Here is a 22,345-nt window from a genome sequence, read left to right as displayed (position 1 = left end):
CAATTCGCGTCGGATGCGGTATCGAATACGATATTTTCCCCGCCGAAAAAGCCGAAAAACCAGCTAGATGTCAAAAGGGAGCGTCAGAAGAGGATGGTAGCGGCGGATCGATCGAGCAATTATCGGAAATCGAGCTATCGTTTTGGCATCGCTTAAGCCACCTCTCTCTCTCTCTCTCTCTCTCTTTCACTCTCTCGATGGCTCATGGCCGTGGACACATCGACGGAATTTCTCGGAATAAATTACAGAGAAACTAAGATGACTTCGCAATTTAATTCGACCCAAGATAAGAATAAAAAAAAAAACCTGTAGAGAACCACCGTGGACACGGACATCACGCGACAGCGTATTCGTGCATTCGAGGAGCCCGAGATACGAGGGATGGGAAATAATGCAAAGCCCGTAAGTTATAATTTGCAGTTGAAAACGAGGTCACGACAGTCTCGGTCGGGTCTCTGGTCGAGCGAGCGCGGTTTCGCGGCAATCTGCACGGCTCGATAATTAATGGTTTCCTTCGAAAGTCAGGTCCGTCGTTCATTAATAATAAATCATCGAGATCTGCGCTCGCGCAGAAAAATCCGATCGCCACACAGCCACGGGAAAGCGCTCGTCGTCGTCGACGATTTGTGCGTCCCTTTCCGCGATTACGCGCGCGCGTAATCGCGGAGAAAATTGCATGCGAAATTTTTATGTCGCGTATCTCGGCTCTATGAATACCGCTCGTTTGTGGAATTAACATAAACGTGAATAGGGAGCTCGAGACGGATCGTCGCGGGAAACCGCGATACACAAAGCCGTAGTTGTGTACTGAAAAGTATGCAGAAACTCTTCTCCGGAAAGAGAGAGAGAGAGAGAAAGGCTTAGAATTTATCTCCAACATTCTTCATTACAAATTCCACTATGTATTCCTAACTGGATTACGTGATCGTTTGTGGTGCGAATTTTTTTCAAAAATCCGCGACGAATTTGCACTTCCTCTCGTTTTGTCGAAATATTTCCGTAGAGAATCATCGCCGAACGTGACAAATATGTTTCTATGTAAAATAAAGCGGGCCGACTCGGAGTATCGCTCTTCTCGCTATATCCGTCATCGAGAATATATACGCGACACTATATATCGAGCCGCTAACCTTGGCATCGCGTCGTCGGGTCCTCGAGGACGGAGGACGACGTAGAGGGTATCGTCCGTGCGCTCCGCTTCTCCCGCGACTCATAGAACGAAGGGAATGGGAGAGCGTGTCACGCCAATTACGAGAGGCATCGCTAGCGGAAAGAGGAAAGTGGCGAGGAGGAGAACAAGAGACAGAGAATGAGACGTAAAGGTGCATCCGCACTTATGGCGAATGGATTTCTCTGGCAACGGTCCAGACGTTTTCCTATTCGAAAACATGCATTGTGATGCTAAGAATCGCATCTTATTTCTCAATTATCGCAACTTGTTAGAGATTTAAAATTTTTCTCATATACAAGTTTCGTGTTCTTCAATTAAATCAATTATCGTTTATGTATTTAGAGTTCCAATTTAAATATAAATGAATTTATTATTATTATTATTTTACAAGATATGAATAACATTAACAACGATATATACATGTATATTAATATAAAGTTTATCTATTAACATCTTTAATACAGATATCGTTAATAATTTATTAGGTTATCGTTCTTCTACAAAGGAGCAAATTCGTTCAGCCTTAATCACATCTCTATTCATGCACTCACGTGATATAAACGCACCTTTAGATAGAAGTAAAGGATAGCAAAACTGCGGGAGAGACCTCGGCGACTCAGGTAGAACTCGGTTAGGACGAAAAGGACGGAAAGAGGTGGAAAGAGGGTGAAGGACGGAGAGAGGGTAAAGAGTGAACCGAGTGAAACGAGAGAAGGGAGGATGAAAGGAGGTAAGAGAGTTCGCCGCTCAGAGAGAAGAGACGCTGGAACGCAGCGAAGAGGAAGAGAGGACAGAAGAAGGCGAAGGAGCGACGAGGAGAGCCGGAGCTAGGCGGAGAACGGAGGACGCGAGGAAACAAAAAAAGAAAGGATCGAGCTGCTCCCGACTCAGCGGCTCTCATATTTAATGATATACTCGGCCGTGCCGGAGTCCCGCTAATGCACGGACACTACAATATGCTTCTCTCTCTCTCTCTCTCTCTCTCTCTGTCCGCTATAAGGAACGTGTGCATGTGTGTACACCGTGCGCGATTCTCCCGGCTCCGTTTTTTCCATCGGCTGGCATTCTCCTCTCTCGACGTTTTACGCATCGAGGCGAGCTAACGAGCCATCGAAAGTCGCGCGCGTCTCGTGAAAGTACAAGATGCATTGTATATTAATTTATGATCCGCATTCGAGAGATCGATATCGCAAAATGCGCGCGCGAGTGGCGAATGGCTAAATCAGACATAAGAAGAAAAAAAAAAAAAAAAGCGCCTCAAGAGAGATAACGCGATTACGATCGCGCGCTGTTGAAAGATCTCTACTCTACGCTGTTCTCTCGATGCACGGTGGTGTAAGGGAGCGTATGTAACGAGCGGAATTATTCTTATTTCGATAATTATTAATTATTATACTTGACGATATGTGCTCGACCTCGCGCCCGTACCGAATTAACGGTACACGAGTGCCGGACACCTCGTACACCTTGAACGAGATTCGAAGATAACCTTCGGTTTAGCGAGCGCACCATCCCGAGCGCATTTTCTTTCCAAACAATTTCGCAATTTCAACGGTAGAGTGAACTTTTCGAATCGTTCTTTCCCTTTCCTCGCGCCCCGACTTCCGCGAGTCTCTTGCCTTTTTCCGTCCTTTATTCGCTGTAATGGCTCCCACGAATGCATAATCTTGACAATGAAACGCTCCCCGGGCGATAATTAATCGAGGCTTGAAAATAGTAGCCCGGCCGTTGTGCAACGTGTACGAATTTTTTAATTACCGGCAAGATAAACCAACCATCTTTCCCAGGCCGTCTTTCTTCGGTGTCATATAGCCCCCCCCCCCGTCCCCCCTTCTCCCCAATTAAGAGGATCGACGACCGGGCTCACGCTCGGAGAAACTATGACAAATCGGACCTTTTAAAATTCCTTCGGTATTAAAACACTCAGGAATATCATATGCCGAACTCGCATTACGTTCTAGAATATCGAGCACGAAAAGAAATTAATCGTTTTTGTCGTAATGTTGCATTCGGAGATTACAAGAATGAAAGAGTTGACATTCAATTAATCAAGGATGAATTACGATTTGCGAAACAATGGAAACCGGAGAAAGAAGCAATGCATATTTTTGCTAAATCTACTAAAGAGATTATATTAAGATAATGTGCAGTTTTAATAAAGTTTGAAATAATAGTCTATTATATATTTAAAAATAACTAGTTAAACGCAGATCGTTTAGAAAAGAAATAAATTAGTCATGTTCCTCCATAATCAAGATATACAGACTACGGATAAGTTTCTTTCTAAACATCTGCCTTAAGAAGTCATACGATAAATTCGTCGGACTATAATAGCAGATTTCTTTCCTCAATTAACATGCGCATGGATGCTCGCGTGCGCGTTTAAGGAAGAAACGCGTCGGAACGAAAAGAAAAAGTAATCGTAACAGCGCGATGCACTTACACGGGAGTGCACTTTGGCAATGGTCGAGGGGGGATGGAATTTCGAAAATAGACCGAGTCATCGGGGAGTGATCGCATATACGTGGTTCGAATTGCTTCTGGTCGCACAAACGTATATACGCGGACACACTGTCGCGTCGCATCGTCCCAAGAGCACTATAAAGGACACTTTTAACGTGTACTTTACGGAAGCTGATGCATCCGTAATGTGAAAGTTGTAAAAGTCGTGGAAAAAATCAATGCACTTGCAGGAGGACGGCGAATCACGGAGAAATAAATCTGAAAATATGCAATGCAACGCGCATAATTTATCATAACTCAATATTAAAATATTATGTAAAACTGTCATTCTGCTTATTTCCATATTTAAATTTTAAATACCTTGCAATAATTCTGTTTTACTACATAAAATGAGTTTTTTTTTTTTACATTGTTACGTGGAAAATAAATATTAAATTTTTGTAACGTATTCAAATGAAATGATGTGATAATGCAAGAAAATGGTTAAATTTTTTGGAACAAGAAAGAGTGGTGAAAATTCGACATTATCGATATTGCGCTTTTTGATACGATCGAATTGTGCATTTCTTTGCCATACGCGGTGGTTCCACGAATTCTTTTCTCTCTTTCATTATAAGCACAAACGAAAGTAAAGACGTCGAAGTAGTAACTCCGCGGACTCGTCATTGTGACGCGTTACGACTTTAGCGCCGACCAGTTATAGTTTTTACGACTTTTACCGCGACTTTTACGAGCCGTATCGTGCCTTCACGATTTTTCTCGCCATCCGTCGCTTGTTTTCATTGCACGCGCGTTCCGCATACTCGCGACAGTTATCCCAAGAAATTTTCGGCGCATGTATAAACTCGAGATAAATATTTCATACAGAGCATCTCCTATCAAGTTTCGAAGTCACAGTCTTAAAATACGTGAAAAGTAATAAATATTGGGAGAGAATATTTTGGTGTCGAGATTCATTTTACGATTGAAATCCCTTTTATTCTTTAAATATTATTTTCTGTTTCTTTACATCTTGTGTACGCAATCCACCTATATCGTTCACTGGTTAAATTGACACGAATAGCTGGCTGCTCCGCACAGAGATATCTTGGCGCAGAAATGAAAAACCGGATCGTTGATCAAGAGTGGTGGTGCGCATCGTCGCGCTTGGACGCCGTTAGAATCACACGGTCGCCCTAAGGCAGGAAGAGGGCTCGCTTGTAGACTCTCTCATAACTACGGAGACATCGTGTACAATGGCGGGTTGCTTTACATACGAGATTATAGTCGGACGCGTGACACGTATATCTCGCTTCACTTGGTTCACGCGACATTGCCATTACATTTTATTAGCCTCTACTCGTTACAGGGAGACAAATTATTAGTTGGCGCGTCTCAAAGTCTCCGGGGGGAGCAGGACACAAATGTGTGTCTATCATCTTTCAGACAGATTGTGAGAAAAGAAAACGAACGCGGTCGCTCGTCTACCAAAATGTCGCGTCTCACGCAAATGACGAGAAAAGTGCGCGGAGCCGGATTCAAGAAACGATAGAGATTACACTAACTCTCCGGAGGAGTGGCTGCGAAAGGCATCTTTCTCGCACCATCCCTTCATTTTTCATTCAAGCTCAATAATTGGTAGATTCACGCGCGCTCGGCTTACTCGGCGCGCGTATTATCGAGGTACTATAACATCGAGATGAGCAATACACTAATGACTCGCGCGCAAAAGGCCGATCCCCGAGTCGAGGGATCGTAAAAATAAAAAGTCACGTATTCGCTAGAATTATAACGAGTTACGCGCGTAATCACCATTATTCCCACCAGAAAGCGATAATTAATGATTTCGCGCGCGAGTGAGTCCTCTGATGATTCGTGAAGTTTCAAGGAAAATTGCGCTCCCGATAGAGAGCAAGCGATTTTTCAAAGGAATTTCTCAAATAAAAAAAAGTTAACATTATTATTATCAACAGGCAAATTTGTTACTTTCTCTGTGTGTTATTTTTTTTTAACATTTTATTTATTTTTATTCAATGACAATAAATGCATACCCTTGTAATCGGTATACACATTCTTCTCTTTAAATATATGTATATTTTAATAAAATAAATATATATTTCTCATTATTATTCGAAATGTATGAATATTGATCAGCACATACGGTCACTCTTCGAAATTTCCGCTTCGCATAGAAAAAAAATTAAAATAATTATAATTCCACATGCGAATGATCTCTCAAATGGAATCTATCGATGCGGTCTTGCTTAAAAGTAACGCGCGATGTCCAAAAAAAGCAATTTTCCGAGGCAGTAGTCAGTACTTAGGCTCGTGTGACGAGACCTCGCACGTACCGATATATACCGACGAGACAGCTGGAGATCCGCCGGGGCATTGGCGGGCCTGGATATACTCAGGAGCACTTAACGCTATCTACAAAGGCTAATGTAGCCGCCCGATAGGGAAGGAAAGGTGGACACGTTCTCCGTATATAACCTAGCCCAGACGGACAGCGACGAAAAGAGAGGAGAACCGAGACAAGAAAAGAGAGAGAGAGAGAGAGAGAGAGAGAGAGAGGGGGAAGAGGAAACACGCATACGGCGTGCGCACGTTCTTCTCTTGTATACACGCTCCTGATTTCTCAATTTTCGAGAGGATCCACTCGGATGCTGATTAAGCGTTTCACTTCGTCGACACGTACAAAGGATCGGGATCGTCATCTGTTGAGGGTAATCGAGAAGTAGAACCGCTAATTAAGAATTTATTTCCGTAATTCATTAAATATATGACTTTTCGCAATATATGAATGCTACACACGTTAATAATATCTTTTATATTTGCATCAAATTTTTCTATCACTTTTTGAAATATTCGGGACAATTTTAAGTAAATTCCATAATATATTCACGCTCTGCTTGAAGCAAGAAATTTTTAATAAAATCGATAAGTTTAAAAAATTCAGTAGTCATGCAAAAATGGTTATTGGTCGACATGTGAATATTAAATAAATCGGTATTTACCTGTTTTCATTTATAAAAAAAAATGCAGAATTTGTACATACAAACATGCACGTATGATTTCGGAAAACGCAATATCCGATGGATTTAAATCTGTGAATTATTCGTTATAAATAATCGAAGACAACGGCTTTATAAAATTCTTACATTGCTTGTGCGATCGCTGCGACTTGTTATAAATACACTAGCTCGAATTATTTATGACGAACAAATCGTCGGCGGATAATTCTTTTTTCCGGAAAATGCGTCGCGAATTCTAACGCGCGATCGGCGCGAGCTTTTACGCCTACGCGTGAATCGTGCGGCACGATGATAATGTAACGGCATTATCATAAATCATATTTAACGAAGCATCGGAATATCTCTTCGATGCGAAACTTTGATCGCGCGATAATTATTAAACAAATAGAGGAGAGACGCGGGTACCGTTAGTAAGGATGAGACGACGAAGAGGCGCGTGCATACTTAAATAGCGCCGCGATGTGTATATGTGCTCTCTCGCGCGTATAAATACGCAAGCTATATATTTTTCTTTCATCTTTCTTTGAGCGACCGGCGAGGCTTGAAATCATTAACCTTTCGAGAGAGTCCGCTTGCCGATGAGTGGCCACTATCGCAATCATCGGAGATCTCTAGAGTTCGGACTTATCGGACATCGCAAAAAGAAAAGAGCGAGGAATAAAAAGTGCCTACACATACAGGTCAATTGAAGGAAATTCAGTAAATACGTCTTTTTAAATTACCCCTCTCTTCTTGGACATTGACTTAACCCACTTCTGCAAAGCAAGCAGCCAAAGATAAAAGAAAAAGAAAACGGGAGAGCGATAGATCTAACAAATCTTATTTCTTTTCTCAAATTACTTCTCTCTCTCTCTCTCTTTCTTGTTTCCTATCTTTCGCAATGATAATAAACATGATAAGAGAACCTGATTACTTTGTAATTCTCATCGATTCTCGGAATTAATAATACCGCGTCGCAGCGATGCGCGATACAAAAAGCTGAGTCAGCGTTCCTAAGAAAACTCGTGGCGATGAGATATTAATCTGTATCTAATACCAACACACAACCCGAGTTCGATCCTTCTATCGAGAATCATTAAACCATTATTGTTTGATAAAAACGATAACGATAAAACTATTGTATCTCTTGATAAGTTCCAGTTAAGAACTGAATTCTATTGTAATTATGCGCTTCGCATTCTTACTTTATTTATCTACCAATAATGTAGCCTTTAATATATTGTTATAATATCATTATAACAATAATAAAAAATATTTAAAAAAATTAAACGGATATATTATTAAATAATCCATCTTTTCATTCATTTCAAATTAATTTTAAATATTTTCATAGAACTGTTATTAAAATATTTAAAAAATATTGAAAATATTAAAAATAATATTTAATAAATAAATAAAGTTCTCGAAGAAAAGAATCATTAGAGCAAATTCAGAAGAATGAAGGAGCAACGTATGTGAGAATAGGTCAGCTCCGAAATGCTCACGATCGATAATCGGTGTGTATCACGTGTTAACTGAATCTTCGATATGCGAACGGCCTTACAACGTTTGTTCTCAGCAGGAGAACGTTACACGGCATGGACTGCGATACACACACCCCACGAGCTCCCTCCAAATCATCCGGAGACAAATTGACCCGCCTTCTCTTTACTTTCGATCGATCGGCTTTTACACGAGCGGCTGGACAATGGTTTTCAATACGAAGAGGTGTCGTATCGGCAATGTCGTCGTTTTCGAAAAAGAAAGAGAGAGAGAGAGAGAGAGAGAGAGAGAGAGAGAGAGAGGGAGGACCCCAGGTGTCCCACGTCGAGGCATAAAGACCCTCGGATACGATATACTCCTAAGCTGGCATCTTGCTAAACGCGCGACGTCGGCATTCCCGGATGACGCGCGCGCGTGCAATCCATTGACAAAGGAAAACGATCCGCTTTGCCGAGTTTGTGCGTTAAACTGATGCTTTCTCGCACACTGCTACCATCGGGCAGGTGACGGACGATCGCGCGATTGATTAAGCAGCGTGAAATTTCGGCCAAATCGCTCGATATTCTTCCCAAAAGAATATCATCACTCCCGACGCTTTTTTCCCCAAGTGTGCGTCGATCATGTAGACCGTTTATTCCAACTCGATGCTTCTTCATCGGCTGCACGAGACCGTACTGGTCATTGATTTCTATGTACTGAATCTCTTTTAAATGAATAATTTATTCTTTCAACACAAAATAATGAAATTGATTTGACTGAAATATCATGTGTGAAAAGTCAGACGAATTAAAAAAAAGCTTTTAAAAATGTGAGAACACATTATATATTTTCATTTGTCAATTTATTTTTAGTAAAAAATATAACTTTTCTAAATGTATATAATGAAATAGTATTAAACACATATAAGCAAAGATGCTATTATTGTTGGCGCTGTGTTAAAGGAAGCTCGGATTCATTGCGCTCGCAAAAGGAGTTTCCGTCCTCTGATTACCAGGTGGAATTTCATAATGAACGGTATCTTTGCCGATCCCCGATCGTTTGTTCGGCGTTTCGGAATCCCGTCGCAGCTGCGCGCGATCGCACGTCAAATATTTAGCCAAGGATTCTCCCGAGGCAGTAGAAACTCGAAAGGTCCAGCTAAAGGGATAGAGAAAGGGAGATGGACGAGAGAAGCTGACACATGTTACGCATCAAACGTGCGCGATCATAAAAAGGAGAAGCGAAGACGGAGTACCGAAAGCCTTTGGATCCTTCTACGGGCTCCTTTCAACGCGCGTCGACGGTGCAAACTACGAGCCAGCAGCGAATAAAGATCCCGAACAAACATACGCGCGGCGAACTCGGGGCCTTCGATGTCGTGCGGATCGATTAACATGCCGTTTGATCCGTAAATTTACACATTCGGCGGAGCTTGCGAAGCAAAGAGAGCGGCGGATGAATCGCGGAAGAGGAAACGACGAGCGCGACGACTCCTGCGAGCAATAACGATGATGATTTCCTTTTCATTGCGATCGTAAAAATAATCTCTCACAAGTGAAAGGAATGCCCTGCCGTTGAAAAAATCCCGCTCGATTCTTATGGTAAATATTTACGCGCCAAATTACAGAGTATTAAGATGCGCGAGTGGTAAATTGCTCTCGTCCTCGAATATCATGAAGGCGCGATCCTCGTCCTTTTTCTCGAAAATTGCGTGTCGAGAAAAGGGGAGAAAAAAAGAAAGAGAGAGAGAGAGAGAGAGAGAGAGAGAGAAAGTGAGAAAAAGAAAGAAAGAGACGAAGAAAAGGATATCGAGAAACTGGAAGAAAAGGTATGAAATTAATCGCAGGTGCCTGTCGGACGACGAGGTAGAGATTAACCTCGACCCGAATCTTTTGATCCTCTCGACGAGATAACTGTCCGCGCGCGCGCGAGCAGGAGGCCGGACAAGAGGAGAAGGAGGAGGAGGCGGGACAGAAGCACTAGTTCTAACGGTTCCTATATCTCGTGTGGCCACGTCCTTCTTGCACAGAATCCATCATCAAAATGCGGCACGCTGTCGTCATTCTTCAATATCTATTTGCCACTGAACAGTTAGACCGACTATCGGTTGGCTATTGGCGGCGCGCTACTATTAACCATAGACAGCATAAATAGGTAGCCGTTTAAATCTTTCCGGTTCAATGGCTGTGTTCAAACGTTACATCCTGACGCGATGATCTTTTTATTGGGAAATTCAGAAAGCGGAGCGCGAACTGAATCGATCAAGCGCGCGCGCACTCGCGCGATGGAAGCTTTAAGCCTCGAAAGCCTAGATTCGTAAAGATGCCGAGGCAGACACATGATTTATAGCGGCTCAGACCTAATGTCACGCGCTTGTGATCGCGATTAATAGGGCGATAAGTTGAGCGACGTCGAGCCGCGGTGAGATTGCTATTCACGAGTTTATAGGAAGGAAAATTTTTAATGTTCCAAGTAGATAAATTTTGGGAGATTTGTGCGAGAAATAATTAAGTAAAATTATTTAAATAATTATTCTATTAAATTATACTCTTTTTCTCACAGACATTTTTATGTAACGATTTATTTAACGCGCCTCGAGTTTATTTTTTGGCGGGAGCAATCGACAGATGTGATTTTCGCCGCATTTAATCGTCATCACGTCGTGCGAAACGCGAGTTGCTGCGTGTGTCTCAGCGCGAAAATACTCCTCTCCCATACAACATGTAGGAAATGCCGCGTACCTCGGCAAGAGCAGGAATCCAATACATGCGTGCGTGCGTGCGTGCGTGCGTGGCACAGAAACAGGTAGGGATAATCCGGTCCTGTACCTGCACGCGCTCGCGCGAATGCAGCTTCGGCTCGCATTCTCAACGAGCGAGAGCGCAAGAAGCGAGACAGGACGGAACACAATGGACCGAAAACCGGAAAGAGGTACGCCCACTTCCCAAAAAATGGCCCGTCGACGATAAGAGAACGAAAGAACACAGCCATATGCGCGACGCAAGACGCGCAAGAAAGATTCGGGACGAGAGAGAAAGAAAAAGAGAGAGAGAGCCACGACCATTGGCTAGATTCCCATGAAACTCGAGCAGCGTTGAAGGAACGAAGGAGGCGAGACTCGTTCATTCAACGGTGAGCCGTCAACAAGAAAATAAACCTAGATCCATCGCCCCCTCGACGAACGAAATCTTGGTAATTATCGGCGGTAATTTGTCGTGTAGTGAAGTACCCTCTCTTGGCGCCGCTTTTCTCAGGAAATACTACACTGCCATCTTAATCCTTTCGTCATTAGCAAGTCGTGCATATGTGTGTCCCATTATGTAACTTGATACTAGAATTGTGATTCGGGCGCGATAGCAACATAATTTTTGATTCTGCCTTATATTATATAAGTACAAATATTTAATAAAATTACTAGTGGCGCAAAAAATATTTTTCTTCTTCAATAATCTATTCTTCAATCTTCTCCAATAATATATTTTGAACAAACGATTTTTTGAACGAGGTGAATCTTTATCGAGAGATTTATGGCTATACGCTGACGATTCATGGCAATTTCGGAAATAAATTGAGAGAATTAAAATGTAAAAAAGACTCGCACCGTTATACATGCGCGGCGTAGGGCCGCGAATGATATCGATAATCGGAGCCAGACTTCTCCATTCGTCGCGACGGCTGCCACATTTATCTCCTCCAGTGACAGTGCGAAATTTATTCTTCACCTACCAACGAAAGAGCTCTCTCTTTCCCTCTGGAACCGCTATCGAATAATAATGCAACGCGAGGCCCTCCTGGTGAATCGACGATCGGATCTTCGTTTCGGCGAAAGACGAGAGTCGAATATTTTCTCGCCGAATTTATCGCGAGATCGTTATACTTCAGCTCTTTAGGGCTTTAGGGAAAGAGACACGAATCTGACATCTTAATCTACCGGTTCTAGGTATCCTAAATCTACTTCTATTTTCTTTCTAATTGATTTAACTCTCTGCCTTTTCTCCTTCTTTCCTCCGTCGCTCTTGAAAGAAATAAAATATTATACCGACACGATTTGATTATTTAATAAAAGAAAATAAGATTTGTGAATAAGATTAAAAAGTATCTCGCTAAAATCGCCCGCACCTAACAACTACAGTCTATCTTGCTCACTTGTGTAAATATATCTCCGACAATGCTCTTGATCACTGTAATCATTGTCAAAGGGACACGCGTGTCGATCGTTAAAGCAAAAGGTCGGCCACGTGGACACAATGAAGCCACCACAGTTTACCCCAGCGAGAAATTCATGAGCAAAAAGAAGATCCCGTCGATCTTACTCGCGCGCGTGGGGTGACGAATGACTCTTTCGCAAAGACGATAACGATCGCTTTATCCCCCGGTGCTGGCGATGATCGGCGCGAGAGAAAGTATGTAATGCTCGAATGAATAACGGGGAGATGGGAGGGGCGGTCTATCGAAAAATCGAAGATAACATTTACCACACATTCGTATCCGTCGTCCTCGACGTCGTAATGTTCGCCGCGCAATGTATGTAAATGCGAGCCAGCCGCGACGAGAATCCGCTTATAAAGCACCCGAACGTCGAACAATTAGGTCGACGAAAGCATTTGTCTCACGGCCGATTTCGCAAATTAATATCGACGAGGACGAATATCGGCCGCCGATCGTAAAAGACGTTCGCCCGAACGTTTTAATTAAAACGACCACCCGATAAACCACCCATTTGAGAATTCCCAATAATTATGTCGACTTTGCACTCCGAATATATGTGCACAATGTATATACGTGTACATGCAATCATACGATGTAAGTTTTTTATAGATATCAAAGTGGAAAGACCTTTCACCTCGTAGAGCGCGGTGTCGCGATATCCACGGGGTGTTTCGTAATCTAGCGCGCGCGCGCGCTCACGTTATACTGTCGTAATTACTATTGCTATGTTACACACAGGTGCTCTCTCTCTCTCTCTCTCTCTCTCTCTCTCTCTTCTCTTCTCTATTACGCTCCCGATCGTTCAGTTGTTGCCCGCGGAATCGATCGCCACAGCACTCAAGGCGACTCGAATCATTCCCAGCGCCTGAAAGAACCGCAATCTGACAAACGAACGAGCGGCCGTAACTCACGCCCCGCGAGTATTTCGACATATACGCGCGGGCGCGCGCTGTATATAAAAGACGAAAAAATTAGCGTTCTCTCTTTTTTCCTCGACTCTCGTAACACGGCGCGAGTAAAAATCGCGAATAAATCAAATTACGTAACGCCCAGTTTTTATAACTGATTCTTCCTCTCTTTTATAGTCGTCGGTTTCGTTAACGAACGACGAACGGGTGTGCCGGATGTTTCGTAAGAGAAATTTGATATCGAAAGCGAATATTAAGATAAATCGTTTGCTTACGCGTCGTCGAAAGTATTGAGAGATAATCGCGTTAAGCATGATCTCGACAAATATTTTTGTTTTTAGATAGGAAGAAAAACTTCCCGCTGCTCTCTCCTTTTCCCCTTCTTTCTCTCCCTTTAACGGCATTCATTAATTCCAGCGGGATAATTATCAATTCCACCATCGCTTGTGTAAGCGGACGAGTCGCTCAATACGAGGCAGTAAATCAGTCCATGGCAGATGTCATGGAAATATGCAAATAGCCATAGCGGATCCATTAAAAATTCCAGTAGCTATACGAGAATCTCGTATCGCGTGTAATTTGTAGACTAAGAAAGCGAAGAGACACGGCCATCTCGGAAACACATTGAATGCCTCGTCGACTCTCTCGTAAGCAGATAAGGTGACGTTTCTATTCGTCTCGTTTAAACGGCCATGAAGAAATCCCTCATATCAATCATGTAAAAGATCTAACGATCTTCAGCGCACACTCGGATCACCATGAGCAACCATGACGTACAATTTTAAACGATGAAGATTAGCAACATATCGGAGATGTAATTAATCGTTCGAGTATTATCTGATGACTTTAACAAATGTACGGGTGTACGCACAGATAGTGCTTGCGCATATTAAATTGTAACTATGCTCAAATAATCATTTTTTTTTTTCGAATAGAATATCGCACGAGTTTATATCGCGTCTTTAATGAAGAGAGATTAAAAGAAAATACAAGTATTACTTTAAATTATACTAGTATCTGGATGCAAAAAAGTAAGTGTCTCTAAAAGTCATGATATTATAATCGCGAATTGTTCTCATATTAGAAATGCGAAATTTCGCTCTATATTCTTCGTAAATATAAACAACTGACAAGTCGAAAAGTTGAATTCTCACAGATACGTTCGTCGGAAACAACGCAATGCGATTCTATCTCGTCTCGTATACAATTTTCCGCGTCCAGTCGAAATGAAATATCCCCTGAGATGAGCGTATTTGCACAATGCGTTCAAATTATATGCACTAGTCTGACGCCGGCGACGATCACCAACCGGCTAACCCTAGATCCCAGATGAGCGACCGAGATTACGCGCGGTTGCAGCAGGACCTGTCGCCGTGGTCGGAAATCTAAGGCAAGATTATAATCAGCCGACCTGTCCGTGACGACGCATACCGTTTTGTAGAACTTTCTTAATGCCCTGCATAATTCTTGGATTATTCCGAGATTTTCAAAAACCACCGCTATATTTATGAATATATATCGTCGTTTTAGAGGTTTAAACACGGGAAAGATGAAAGCAAAGGAGAGAATAAAAGCAACTGATGCAAAGAACACCTATTATATGTACATAAAAGCTATAAATAAATAAAAAAGCGTTGTTTTCATGTTTTCAGTTTGTAAAACCGATTATAGACAAAGGGATTGTTAAGAACGCGGCGATCCCTCAAAGTCTATGGATGCTGTTCTATTCGCGCGCGTTGTCGGAGCTTCTGTCAAACGCGAGAATAATCTTCTTTTTTCGGAGCGTTTGAAAAATTCAATCCTAGCTTTGCGTCCATCTCACGGCACTACATTATTGCGCATAAATGGCGAAGGTATATACGTACGAGCTGCAGGTATTCAAAAGACGAGCCAGGTGGCTGGCTGCACTACTTTCACTACGTCTACAAGTCCGCGGTCGATCGAGCGACGACGCGACGACGACGCAACGCAACGCGACGCGTTTCCACGGAGCCGACGAGGATCGCTTTGTAACACTTTCACGATGCAATTGCACCAGCGGCGAGTATGCCCGATTCGAACGAGCGTGTGCGAGTGTATATCGTACAAACACGAACAAACCGAGTCAACACGTCGCGGATAAATGCACTCGCGCACGCATACGCGTCGGCCGCCGATAGACACACCAGTGCGCGTCTACTAATAATACCAGTAATCATAATTAATTGCTCCGATCCTCGCCACGCCGATGAGATTGCCTCTCAGGAGCGCGCAGTGAAGTATGGGAGCTCTTCGGGGCCTGGGGATTAATAATTTCTCGTACGTAAGCAAATACAAAGACACGCGGTGATATTGACGATAACGCGCGCATGCCCTCTCTCTCTCTCTCACACATTAATATTTAATATTTATAAATAATATGATAATATTTATGAAGGAACTTATTCTGTGAAAGTGTAGATTTCTACATCTTAGGAAAATTAGATATCTCTACAACATGAGCAAAATTGATACGACAATAAATTTAATTGTCAATTTTTTACCCTAATTTTAGATCATATAGCGCTCACTCTTTTTATCAAAGCAAAATGAAGGGCATAATATTTCGGATAACGTTTCGCCCCGAGTGTTATAAAGATAGCTATGGGGTTCTCTTGACAACTAAAGCTTAGGTTTCATTAATTTTCACGCACATTCGCCTCCGGGAACGTACGTATGCGAAGTGAGCTGAAGAGTGAGAAGAGAAGAGAGATATAGGAAGAGAGAGAGAGAGAGAGAGAGAGAGTGAGAACGAGGGGAGAGGAAGGGACAATGCGATATCTCAAAGTCCGTGATCGTTTTCGTCTAACGGTCCATCGACGATTATCGGGCAAGATCTCGATGATAATATCGCGGAGACAAACATTGGGGATTCGTTCTCACGTTGCTGGCGACTCTCTCTCTCTCTCTCTCTCTCTCATCAAGTCCGGCATATGAAAGACGGTAGTTGCGCCCATAGATGCGTCTGGGGCGGAAAATAAAGAGGATACGGGACAATTAGCGGCTTTTATTCGTTATACGGTAAATTGAGGCTAATCGCGAGAGACAAGCGAGGAGAAAGGAGAGGGGAGGGGGAGGGGGAGGGACGCCGAAAATGGAATTACGCCCTAATGACGGAAGCGGGTCGATTCATTTATGAAATTGCGTAAGCTCTCGGAGTCACGTCGGCGTAAATATGAGGGAAAACGAGGGACACGAGTAAGTCGCTGCAAGCGCTTATATTCTACGTGCACGCGCTATCATATCCCTCTGATACCGCATCTTGGGATTTAAGATCGCCCGGATATATCTTATTATAATTGCATTATCACGCAGATGTATTTTTAAAAACATTTTAGTTTATTCCGATTTATCTGATTACGGATATCTATTATAAGTAATATAAGGAATTATCATCATATATAAGAAAATATATATATATATATATATATATATATATATATATATATATATATATTGCACCTATATATATATTGCAATTTTTTCACACAAAAAAAAGATAAAGATATTTTTAAAAATATACACACATTATATAACATATTTTTGTATAAAATGTTTTTATATAAATAAGACCATAATTAGAGAGCATAAAAGAAATTTAAAATACACACGCGATATTATACTTAACGCTCGCGTAACGCGACGATTTAAATCTTATTTTATTAACTTTGTTTTCTTGTAATTAGAAGGTATTCGTGGATCACGAGGGACAGTTCAATCGTTACCAAATCGATTACATTATTATATCGCAAAACGAGGCCGCTACTTCAACGCGTTTGCGATCGAAGCGGAAACTGTTTTGAAACTGTCTTGTTTTATCAACGCGCGAGAACGCGATATTGCACGCGAGCCGCTAAATGTTGCGAGTATAATAGTTAATGGAGAGGTTAATGGTTAATAAACTAGGTTGTCATTATTTCGCGCATCGTGCATATTTTCTCCTTTCCAATTCTCCGATTATTTCATGAAATGAGAAACGTTTTGCAACGAGCATATTAAACAATTTACACTTTTCCTATTGTTACACACGTTATTTCCCTGTTAAGCAAAGATTTTATGTAAAATGTAAAAATTGTTTTCACGAGGATATTGTTCGCCAAAAAATGCTTTCATCAAATAAGTATCGTATTTAAAAATAAAAAAATACCGGCTACAGCTATTACAAAAACTCGAAAATAAAAGATCATACATATTTTTTCATATTTAAAAATATTTATATTCACTTATGCTTTTCCAGGACACAATTTTAGCGTAGATCAAAAAAAGTATTAATCGAAAGAGTATATTTCGAGCGTAAATTTTAAACTAAAATATATTTTGCGTTTAAACCACCCAACCAACCGTCGAGCGTTAAACCTTTTGGTGGAAGAAAACGTTATTATCACGATTCACAGTCGAAATTTTCAAAAGGTTACACGCTCCGCAAATCCGAAGTTGTGCATAGGATCTACCTTATACCTGCCCAGATCAACAACAGGTAGAAAAACGGAGGGTTGTGGCCTGTTTCATCTAATAGCCTGCCGAAAGATTACCACACTCCTACCTAAACGTCCACTGTCAACCACGCGATAACAATCGGTTCGTTCAACATATTTGTGACGCGATCGTGTCACAAAAATTCATTTTCCTCCGTCCAATCTCTATAACATTTATGATCGTTTCCTGCGTCAATTATGTGGATTTGTTAGAATTTAATCTGGTCGATAAATTTTAGTCGATACATAAGCTGTTTTTTTTTTTTTTGTTATTCGAGTTAAATTTATTGTATATATTATTTATGATTCTTTAAATATTGGGAGATTAAATAGCACAATATATCGATAGATAATAATATAACATACAATTAAATCTGTATAAATTAAAAGAAATTTATTTAATTTAAAATATATAAAGTTAATCGTTCAATGTATATTTGTTTAGGTAAAATTATAACATGAATTCTCTACTATTATGCATAGCGCGCAGAGTATCATGATATACGAGTACAAAAAAAAAATACGTAATGATAATCATAAAACAAAATTGTTAATAACGATTGTTCTCGATTTAAAATGCAAAAGGGAACTACAAAAAAAAAAAAAAAAAAATTACAGCCACTTTGTAAAATAGCTCAACACGGAATCGCGTTTTGACATTTGACGGATTACGGTAACGAGACGAGGAAGAAAATTTTCTCGCCGCGCGACGCGAGAGAGAGAGAGAGAGAGAAAGAGGAAACGATACGATCCGTCGCGGCGAGTGTTTGCCCGCGTAAAATATTTGCGCGTAGAGTCGAGCTCAAACACGTCGGCCTGTCATTTTCCTGTGGTACAACATAGTGCGTATTTGTGCGCCGCACGCTATGCCGAAGGCGCGTTCTTCGGCACGTTTCGGCGCGTGCGAAAGCGCGCGCATTCGTGCTCGCCTGTGCATATACGCGTATTACCTATGTACACGCATATATCGCGTGCCGTTGCATGACCCTCGTTGCCCCAAAATTTCTTCGCATAAATGTATAAACGACATCAATCGCTCTTCCTTGCCCGTTTCTATAGTCTAGAAACCTTTATAGAAAACTGACAGTGAGTAATTTTCTCTTTCGTCATTTAATTATATTTTACATTCTTATCGAAGAATGAAACGTACAATGCATGCTTTCTTGTGCATATTTTTAAACTCAAATAAATTCGGGTAAATAAGGAAGATGATTTAAAAAATCTTGAAAAGATTATAATTCCAAAAAATTACGCACGTACTATGTGACGATTAAAAATATAATATGACGGATTAATCGAGAAAAATTTAGGTTAAACAGATTGAATAACTCGATTTACATAAAAGAGGATTAAGATATTTCAAGAGAATACATTAAAGAAAAATGTAAAAAGTTCATTAAATGCATTCACTTGATCGCTTAGGAGACAAGTGCTGTAGAATTTCTGTTACGACTTTTTAAATTTAACACGTCTAAATTTTACGACTCTTTAATTTTACAGAACGTAGAATGTAGCGCAACGAAATGCGCGAGAAAATGCGAGAAAAGCGCTAGAATCTACTAGGAGTGTCGAACGAACGAGAGAAGCGAATTAATGCCTTTCACCGTGATACCGATCGTTAATACATCGCCGTGAAGTTGTCTCGCGATTCCTCGCGGTGCATCTACACTCTCGTAATATAACGGATCGCGTACAAAATATACCGTCTCAGAATTGCTGCCTTGCAATGTTTAGAAGCTACTGCGAGGTATAAAAAATCATAGAGTCGTAGATGCTCTTTATCGCGATTAATATATATATATATATATATATGGGTATACATTGACCTTTAATTCACACACTGTCGCAACTATCAGATTATTATCACAAGGCTGCCTCATGGTATCTTCGCGTTCAACACGTTCGCGCGTAAAGAATGCAAAATTTGATTGACGTTTGAAAAATGCCCCGCGAGATATCAGCAGCAATCCTTAACGGATTATCGTAGGAATGTAACTTGGACTCACCTAGAATTCACTCCATCATCGGCAGGCACTTCGCTCCGAAATTGCCGCTTTCCATAGCTCTCGATGTTCTCCGGCACTTGCACACACATATACACACACGGTACTTGGCGCACGGTACCCCGACGGCGGAGATAAAGAAAGGGGCACGACGATCACGACAACGTTCGACGATGGATCCCCGGATACGGGGAGGAAGGACGAGACGGGTGGCACACGGGATGTCGTTGATTCCTTCAGAAGGGCCGCGGCGAGCGATGCCGACGCGATCCCGTCGAACGGTTCGTCACGGTCGATAGAGGTGCACGGACGAAAGCAAGCGCCATTTTATCCCGTGCATTCGCGGCAACGCGAAAGGTGGACGGACGGCGGCGGTGCACCGCGCGCGCGACGCAACGAGGCGAAGGAGAGAGAGAGAGAGTGAGAGAGAGAGAGAGAGAGAGAGAGAAAGAGAGTGTACGCGCTCCTCTCGCGTGCGCTGTCTCTCCTTTTTTCCCTCCCCTTTTCTCTCTCTTCAACGGTTCACCACTCCACTCGTACTACTCGACGCGAATCGTTGCACCGTATAATCGGCGAGAAGAATTTATCGAAGATGGGACGCTTCGCGAACGGATTATAATCGCGCACTGGATTATCACCACTTTCACATTGTAGACTTCTTCGCTGCGAAGTTGCCGGTGCGATCGACGACACCTTTGGAGCGACTCGCGTTTCAAATACGAGCATGAATAGAGAAAAACAAACGACAATCTCTCGATGTAAGACACCCGTGCTACTGTTCCGATGTTTGTTCGAATTTCGCGGTTGGTTTTTTTTCTTTTTTTTCGCGCGACACACAAGTCCGTTCGCTCTCCCCTTTCCGTTTATCCTCTCTCTTACACGCTTTTACGTTTTCTCCCTTCTGTGCAGTTTGTATTTCCGCGAACGAGGAACGACGCCGGCGCGACCGCACCGTCCTGTGCAACGAGAGGACACGAACTGAAGCGCCGAGCGACGGTGTCGAACGGTGGAGGTTGCCCGGCTGGTTTCCACCGCGTATACCGCTATTCGGCCGTCTTACACTAGCGCCGCCACCCGAGCTGCACCCTCGCCGCGCCGGCCATCTTCTCTTCTCTCTCCGTGTCCCGCGCTCCTCCCTCCCCCCCCCTCCACACTCTCCTATCCTCGCGTCATCGATGCCAGCGACGATGCGTGTCGTCGCGCGCGCGCGACGCGACGTCTTGTCTCGACGATGCGAGCGATCCTGATCGTGATCTCGCGTGCAAAGAGATCGCAAAGTGATCGACGATCGTCGCCGTTATTCGTTACGTAGACGATTGCGACGAATTTCGCGAGATCGCGACCGAGGGAGAGAGGTCATTGATTTTTTGAGCCCGTCAAGTGTAATCCGCGCACATGCGCACTAATACCTCGGCGGCGTGACATCGGCCGGTCGTCCTCTCATACTCCGGAATGTCCTAGGCCGCGCGAATATATCCCGCGCGCGTCGCCGACTTTCGCCCTTGGCACGGCACTCTCCAACTGTCATTCGAAATCTGCACGAGTTTCCACTGACGCGAATACCGCCGCGTCCAGATCACGTGATCGACACACAGGCTTGCCCCTCTCGATGATAGATTAATTTGAAAATGTCACTTCCCCATGAAGTAGAATGATTTATAGAGATTTTATCGTCGGAACTGTTTATTAAAAAATTGTTATGCTTGTAGTAGGTTATTGAAACGTTAATGTAATATCTGCATAATCACTGCATTTCAATTTAGTATTTTTATTTAAAAAAATAAGTACATGTCGATCAGTAATGTAGAAAAGTATTTTTATTGAAAATTGATGGAAATTGAGATTAATTTTCTTTAGTTGTGACGATTGGATTAAAGATTAAATAATATTCATAATGTATCGTTTGAAAGTCTGATTTTCAAATAAAATCAAACTGTGGTGATTGCGCTTTACGTTTAAATCGAGCGGCGAAAAATGCACAAGCTTTACTTCACTCTTTCGCGTCGGAAAATTATAGGAAAGGATAAAATACGGCATTAGAATTATCAAATTATCGATAAACGATCTTGATAACATTATCGCGTAAATTTGGATTAGCTTCATTAATAATCAGTGTATGTAGATGCATACATACCTTGAATATGTGATATATATATATATATACATATATCGAATATAAGCATGATCTAACATATATACACATATCGAATATAACAAATGTTATATAATAATTTTTTATGGCTAATTATTTTAACAAACGCGTTACGATATTTACCAGATAATTGACTTATTAATGTTCATAATATTTTAGATTGCACGAGTAGTCGCGTATGACACTAGTAAAAATCGGCAATATTTCGGACTAATCGATAATCTAGATTTAGACTAAGCGAGAAACTATGTTGACAGACGCGAGGACGGCGTGGAAAAAAAATTTCAGAAGCGTAAGCCACGTTTGTTTACAATAAACATAGCTCGCGAGTACAATTGTTAATGTATTCAAAGATATAACGACGTAAAGTATCACATTGAACAATCGACAAAATATTTTCTCGTTTAACATTACAAATTTTCCCTACATTGAAAATATCACAAGTATGTAAAAAGTATGTATGAAAAAAAA

The 22,345-nt window shown here is 41.9% G+C and overlaps 1 protein-coding gene across 21 annotated transcripts in view; it reads right to left on the bottom strand.

The window, feature by feature from the left end:
* Positions 1–20,775, bottom strand: part of LOC126859373 (ephrin type-B receptor 1-B) — a 92,188-nt gene extending 71,413 nt beyond the window's left edge. For 8 of the 21 annotated variants that reach the window (XM_050610625.1, XM_050610626.1, XM_050610629.1 and 5 more), the window contains exon 1: positions 19,726–20,773. The gene's annotated coding sequence lies outside the window, so the exon portion shown is untranslated. Of the gene's footprint in view, positions 1–19,725 lie in introns of all 21 variants that reach the window. The other 13 variants (XM_050610617.1, XM_050610616.1, XM_050610621.1 and 10 more) reach the window with 5 other exon arrangements.
* Positions 20,776–22,345: the final 1,570 nt, after the last annotated feature.

This window comes from Cataglyphis hispanica, chromosome 3 (genome assembly GCF_021464435.1).
Source record: "Cataglyphis hispanica isolate Lineage 1 chromosome 3, ULB_Chis1_1.0, whole genome shotgun sequence".
Lineage (NCBI taxonomy): Eukaryota > Metazoa > Arthropoda > Insecta > Hymenoptera > Formicidae > Cataglyphis > Cataglyphis hispanica.
Note: the sequence above shows the minus strand (reverse complement) of the source record. Positions and strands in the feature narration are given on the sequence as shown.